This window comes from Arachis duranensis, chromosome 3 (assembly GCF_000817695.3).
Source record: "Arachis duranensis cultivar V14167 chromosome 3, aradu.V14167.gnm2.J7QH, whole genome shotgun sequence".
Classification (NCBI taxonomy): domain Eukaryota; kingdom Viridiplantae; phylum Streptophyta; class Magnoliopsida; order Fabales; family Fabaceae; genus Arachis; species Arachis duranensis.
This window is the reverse complement of record NC_029774.3, coordinates 34,477,266-34,484,709: the sequence shown is the minus strand read 5'-3', so window position 1 is coordinate 34,484,709 and position 7,444 is coordinate 34,477,266.

The window sequence follows — 7,444 nt, the reverse complement described above, 5'->3', positions numbered from 1 at the left end:
AAAAATAAAAATATTATTTAAATATCTTACAAAAGAGAGTGTTCTTTCTAAAACATAAAAAAGAAAATAAATCAAAGGAAAGAGGCGTTAGTGACCAAAACATGCATGAATAATATATTAGAGAACAAATATATATATATATATATATGTTAGTTTGAACGAAATGTTATTAATTTCAGTATTAAGTACTAACAATGAGGTCCTGTAAAAAAATTGAAATTGTTGACCTAAAATATTCTCGACCAAGAAAATTAAAGAGTTGAAGAATTTTGAACAAAAAGTTGACAAAATTCTCTTTACACTTACAGAGTAGGGTAGTGAAATAGCTAGGTAGTGAAATAGTGCAGTAAAAAGGAGAGTTGAGGAATAAAATCACATATTTTCTGTTATTACGATACCATTATCCACATACATACATACATACATATGTACTCACTATATTGAACATTAAACACCTATTCTCTAACGAACTTATTTTTAATAAATTATATACGTTAATCGATGAGATTAAGTTTGTCATTATAAGAAAAGAATTTTTAGGTGAGAGAGACTTAATTAGGACATCAGCAATTTAGTTTGTTAAAAAAATTGAAAGAAACTTAATCGATCCTCCTGATCTCTATCACAATTAATATGAGAATTAATCTTTATATGCTTAATTTTTTGTGAAAGATTGTATTAGTAGTGATAAAGAAAACGAACGAATTAATTGTCACAATACATAACAATAGAACGATAAAGGGATATTCTGAAGTCCTTCAAAAATAAGAAAGCCACATTTTTTTACAAGTAGCAAGAATCATTACTTTCTATTCAATTTCACTCGAAGAGCGAGCAACAGTGTTACTTCTTACTTCACCAAAAAATTAACAACTTTTTAAGAAAAAATTTAGTGTCTAGACAGACTGCTCTACAATCTGAGTCAAAAAAAAGGCCGTAAATGTGAGATTGTTGGAGGTGAAAAAATAGCATTTTTTTTAGTCGGAACACCTTTAAGATATTGAAATACATAGAGAGCAACTTGAAAATATTTTGTTGTGCCATAGTCTAGAAACTAACTGAGCTTGCTAATGACGAAGCATATATCCATCCATATATTGGTGATTGTAAATTAAATATCCAATTAGTTGTCTATAAAGAGCGATATCATCAAGAAAAATTCCTAAAGATTTAGATAGATTTATTGTATAATCTATTAGCGTGGAGACTGACTTTGCATTTATCAATTCAAACTCATTAAGTCAAGAGTATATTTGAGTTGTACATAGCAATGCCTTGTTGACTTCTGGCAATTTCATAACCAAAAAAGAATTTTAATTTGTCAAGATTTTTAATTTTAAACTTGTATCCAGGAAGTGTTTGATTCTAGCAATTTCTCTTCAATCATTCCTTGTTAAAATCAAGTCGCCCACATAAATAAGGATACATGTGAAGATTGAATCAGATAGTTTCGTGAATAAACAACAATTTGATTTTAATTGAACATATCCATCTTCAATGAGAATATAACACAACTTCTGATTTCACTACCTACTAGCTTGTTTCAAGTCATATTATAATTTTTTCCACTTACAAACTGAACTAGCTAGGATTGCCAATTTTAATAGAAGTTTCATGTACATCTCTTCTAGTAAATTTTCATGGAAAAAAGTAGAATAATTAACATCCAACTGGTGAATATATCATCTTTTAGCAACAGTAATAGCAAAAAATATTCTTAAAGTGATGAGCTTAATAACTGGACTGAAGATATCAAAATAGTTGAATGAGTAAAGCCTCTAACAACGAGCCTTACTTGTGGCATTTTACTTCAGCATTGTGTTTGAACTTGGTCTTAAAAATTCATTTGCAACTTATTACCTTCTTTCCAAAAGGAAGGAAAGTCAACTTCTATGTTTTATTCCCCTTAAGAGCCTTCAATTTAATAGTTATTACCTTACGCTATCAATCATACAGGATGACCTCTTTATAATTTCTTGGTTCTATGATGGAGGATATAGCAGATAAAAAAAGCTTTATGCTATATTGATTATATGTTGTAAGACACATAGTTAAAGATCAGATACTTCATTTTAAAAACAGTTGGAGATTGTTAAGTTGAAACATTGACTTGCATATAATAATACTCTTACAAATAGGATTACTTCTTTATCTGCATGATCTTTTAATTAAGTTGACTAACATAAGATGCGTTATCTGGATTATTTAATGACGTAGCAAATTTTAAATTATTTACTTTAAAAATGAAGATTGTACAAGAGAAAAAATTATGAGATGTAAATTCAAACATATGAGAATTAAAAGAGGATAATGCAGAAGAATTAGATGCATGTGCTTGAGATTCGAATGGGAGAATTTTATTTCAATAAAATGCAAGTCTCTTAATTTTGTCATTAAATTGTTTTGGAAATTGAAAAGAGATTTTAAATTAAGCAATCTATTTGATGTTTCACTATTGCAAAAAGGATTATAATAAATAAAAGATTTTAAAATAAGAAGAATTAAAATTTTAAAAATATAAATTTTGAGAGTACGAATTTTTAATGCCTAAAGATTGATCATATGAAGACAAAAATCTCTTTAAAAAAATAGAATTCATAAGAAAATAATATTTTAGGAAATAAAAATTTTTGGATTTTAATATCAAGTAAAATATAGTTTTTTATTCTTGATTTATATTTAAGACACACTTTCGTGTTTTATGATCCAATTTTTTTCAATAAGCACATAAAGTGGAAGTAAAGGCTAAACAATAAAAAAATTTTAAATGATTTAATCTAAAATGATACTATTAAAAATTTGATATGGACTGTATTTAAATACAACTTGAAATACTCTATTAATTATGTAAATGGCATGAGCTACTCAATAATGTGAGGAATAATTTGAAAGGTTGAAAGCAACATGAGATTTCTTGTCATATTTAGAATATCTTGATTATTTCTTTCAACAAATCTATTTTGTTATGGTGTCTCCACACAGTTCTTTGATGTAAAATTTCTATTTTCTAATAGAAAGAAGTTATTAACAATTTCTGGCCATTATTAGTTTTGATAGTTTTTTTCATGCTTTCCAAATTGGCCTCTTTCACTCTAGTGATGACAAATTCGGCACTACCTTAGTCGTTTTGGTATGTTTCAAAGGCATTGATATAGCTACAAATTTAGTGTAAATAGTATTCGCCAACATTTTAGAATCAGATTTAGTGATATGCATCGTTTATCTCTCTTGTTGAAGAAATAGAAAAAAAGGAGTATTCATATTTGGAAGGGTTTAAACAACATGATCTGAGAGTGTACACTTGCATATTAGTCATTTAGACTATCTCCAGTAGGGAATTCATCCTAGTTCCTGTTTATGGTCCACCTGTCATAAAAAGTAACTCCACATCAGTTTTTGCGTCATAAACAGTAAATAAGAACTCAAAGCATATCTCTCTTCTCCATTAGAAGGAACTAACTTTAGTTTATGTTGTGATCCCACTTAATTAATTAATTAAAATACTTAAAATTAATGTAATTAATTTTTTAATAATATAATTTAAATTTATAAATTTAAAAATAAATCACTATTAAAAGATATTAATATTAAATAAATTCATATATAACAATAATACACAATATATAATTCGGGATTACACTAATTTGTAAAAATACTTAATACAAATAAAAACATAATTAAACTCTATAGTTGACGACAAGTATTATGAAATTGTCATATGTGTTCAATCAAGTTCTCTTTCAATTGTCTATGTTGCTGCCTATTTTGAAGTTGGGCATTTCTTTGAAGAAATTGATGATATGGTGCAAAATCTTCTTCTCCTAGCTGAGGTTGTGATAAGCCATTTTCAACATCATCATACTCTCAGCTTTGAGCAAAATTTCCTGCATAAGTGTCTCTTTTATCCTCAACAATCATATTATGCAATATAATACAAGCTCTTATTATGTTGACAAACTTCTTCTTTTCCCAAAAGTGAGCTGGACCACGTATAATTGCAAAGCGTGCTTGCAACACTCCAAATGCTCACTCCACATCTTTTCTTTGCCCTTCTTGGTATTGTGCAAATAACTTACGTTTCTCCCCTTATGGCTTTGAGATTGATTTGACAAATCTGGCCTATTCAGGATAAATACCATCTGCTAAATAGTATTCCATAGTATAATTATTACCATTAATAGTATAATTTACCTTCGAAGCACGGTCATTTAGAATATCATCGAACACTGGAGAATGATCTAATACGTTGATATCATTATTTGAACCAGAAACTCCAAAGAACGTATGCCATATCCAAAGGTCTGAAGATGCTACAACCTCAAGTACTATGGTTGCAACCCCATGATAACCACTCATGTACATACCTTTCCACACCTTCGGACAATTTTTTCATTGCCAATGCATGTAATCAATGCTACTCAACATGCCAGGAAAGCCACAACCCTCCGTCATTTGTAGCAGGCATCGTACGTCATTTGGATTTGTTTTTTGCAAGTATTCATCCTCGAACACCGAAATAACACCTTCAACAAATTTTTCCAAGCATTCAATTATAGTGCTCTCGCCTATGCATATATAATCATCAACAACATCATCTGCTACGCCATATGCTAACATTCGTATCGCAGCGGTACATTTTTGGAGTAGTGACAAGCCTCTTCTTCCAGTTGCATCAACCCTCTATTGGAAATACTGATAGACGTTTGAGAGAGCGTTTACTATCCGAAGGAACACATATTTTCTCATTCGAAATCTCCGTCGGAAAATGTTAGCATTATACACCGGTTCATCTGCAAAGTAATCTTGAAAAAGGCGATTATGTCCTGCTTCTCAATCTCTGTTGATCCATCTACGAGGAGTTGGGATAGAGCTTCTATCGATATCTTCTTCTTCTGAATCTTCGAGTAAACACTCATCGATCCAATTATCTATGAGTGTGTTATCTTGCCATCTTCTTTTGTCATATAAAGCCTCATTAAACATATGACAAACCCCATTTTGACGGTTTATCTTGTGTTGATTTTAGGGGATTTTATAACCTTTTACCCACATTTATCCATTGAAATAGCATGGTTTTATAACTTCTCTTTTAATTGTGCTTAAGAGTGAAAACATGCTTTTTAGGTCTTAAAATAGCTAAATCTAATTCTCCTTGATTCCATTAGATGCCTTGATATGTTTGTTAAGTGATTTAAGATTTAGGAGGCAAAGATTGGATCAAGGGAATGAAGAAAGAAAGCATGAAAAGTTGGAGAACTCATGGAGAAATGAAAGAACCGGAAAGCTGTCAAGCCGACCTCTTCGCACTTAAACGACCATAACTTGAGCTACAGAGGTCCAAATGATGCGGTTCCAGTTGGGTTAGAAAGCTAACATCCGGGGCTTCGCAACAATATAAGATTTTTCATAAGTTGCTACATGTATGGTGGCGCGCACGCGCATAGTACGCGCACGCGCCGTTGCTGCCACCTAGTCCACTTGAAGCAAAACGTGGCCAGCGATTTTAGAAGCCTTGTGGGCCCAATCCAACTCATTTCTAATGCTATTTAAGCCAAGGATTGAAGAGGAATCAACTAAACTTTTAACCATTAGTATAGTTTAGTTTTAGAAGTAGTTTCTAGAGAGAGAAGCTCTCACTTCTCTCTAGAATTAGGATTAGGATTAGGTTTACTTCTATCTAGGTTTACTCTGTTTTCCTTTTATGCCTTCCAAGTGTTTGATGAAATGCTTGGTTGGATTTTAGAGTAGAATTTTTACTCTTGGCTTGGAAAGGTAACTTAGGACCTCTTGAGTTACTAATGTCCAAGTGATTGATGATTGGGAGCCATTGACTCTAGTTCTCACTAATTGAATTAGTGGAGAGTTAGGACTTATGGACTAGGATTGATATAGCTCATTTGACTTTCCTTTACTACTAGTTAGAGGATGATTTAATGAGATTAATCCTTGCCAATTCTCATATTGTGGTTAGTGATTAAGATAGAGATCCTTGACCACCAACCCTTGCCAAGATCTTTTTAGGCCTTAGTTTACTTTCTTGTCATTTATCTTTCATGCTTCTTATCAAAACCCCAAATATAACTCACATCAAAATGGCGCCGTTGCCGGGGAATTGCAATGGTGTTGTGTTATTGGTTATTGTATATATGTGAATATTGTGAATATGTTTACCTTTTGCTTGTTTGTTAGCTTTTGGTAGTTGTAAGACTTTGTTTCCTTTATTTGTTATTAGTTTTTATTTTCTCTTTTCACCATGAATTCTCATTTTGGCTATGAGTGTGATTACAACTATGTTGTAGGTGATGAGAACTTCAATGAAGAGATGCATCAAGGATGGGACAATCAAAGGTGGGAGGAGCCATATGCTTATGATCAATCCTCATGGCAACAACCCCCACCAATGCACTATGAAGAAGAGCCATTCTATGATGCATATCAATCCAATGGCTATGATGAATCTACTTGTGACTTTCAAGAACCACCACCATATGCCTATGATCCATACCCTCAACATAATTCTCAACCATACTCACAAGCCTCTTCTTACCAACCACCTTCATATGACCCTAATCCATATCCATCACACCGACCAACTTTTGAGCCATATGAGCCATATATGGAACCACCACAATATCAACCCTTTCAAGAGCCACCCCCTCCATATTATTATCAAGATGAACCACCTCCGTTATATGAAAATTTCCAACCACAAGATGAATACTACTTTCCGCCACAACCTCCCATGGAAGAATACTCATGTCCTTCAATCCAAGAGCCCTATGGTCCTACTCATGATATCCAAGAGGAACAAGAGTCAAGGGATCATCTCAAGGAAGCATTGGATCAATTTCAAGCAACCATGGAGTGTGTTGTGCAACAAGTAGAAAGAGTGGAGAATATTAAACCACCACAACTCTACCAAGAAGAACCACCTTCCTACTATGAACCCTTCCCCCAAAATGATGAACCCTTCCACCCACCCCAATCTCTAATGGATGAAATCCTTGGTGTTCTTGTTCAAGGGCAAGAAGAGATGAAAAGGGATGTGCAAAATTTTATGGCCGCCTTGGATGCGGTAACAAATCAACTAGCCTCCCAATGCTTGAACACTCAAGGAACTCCCACGGCTACATGTGGAGAATCAAATGAAAAACATAGCATGAAGGAGAGATTGGAAACTCCGGTGGGAAATGAGGGAAGTTGCTTTGTATTGGAACAATTGGAGGAAGCTTTAATTGTTGAAGACAAGGAAGAAGTGGTAGATGCGGAGCCTCCATGGGAACATAGAGTTGAAGAAAACCCCTCCAAGATGATTGAAATTGATGCTAGGGAGGAAAGTGCACACCTTCCAAGGCATATTCCATATGAAGACTTGGATGGGATAGAGAAAGAATTGAGTTCCCACGGCAATGAAGAGCAAGCATCAAGTCCTAGTGGTGGAGAA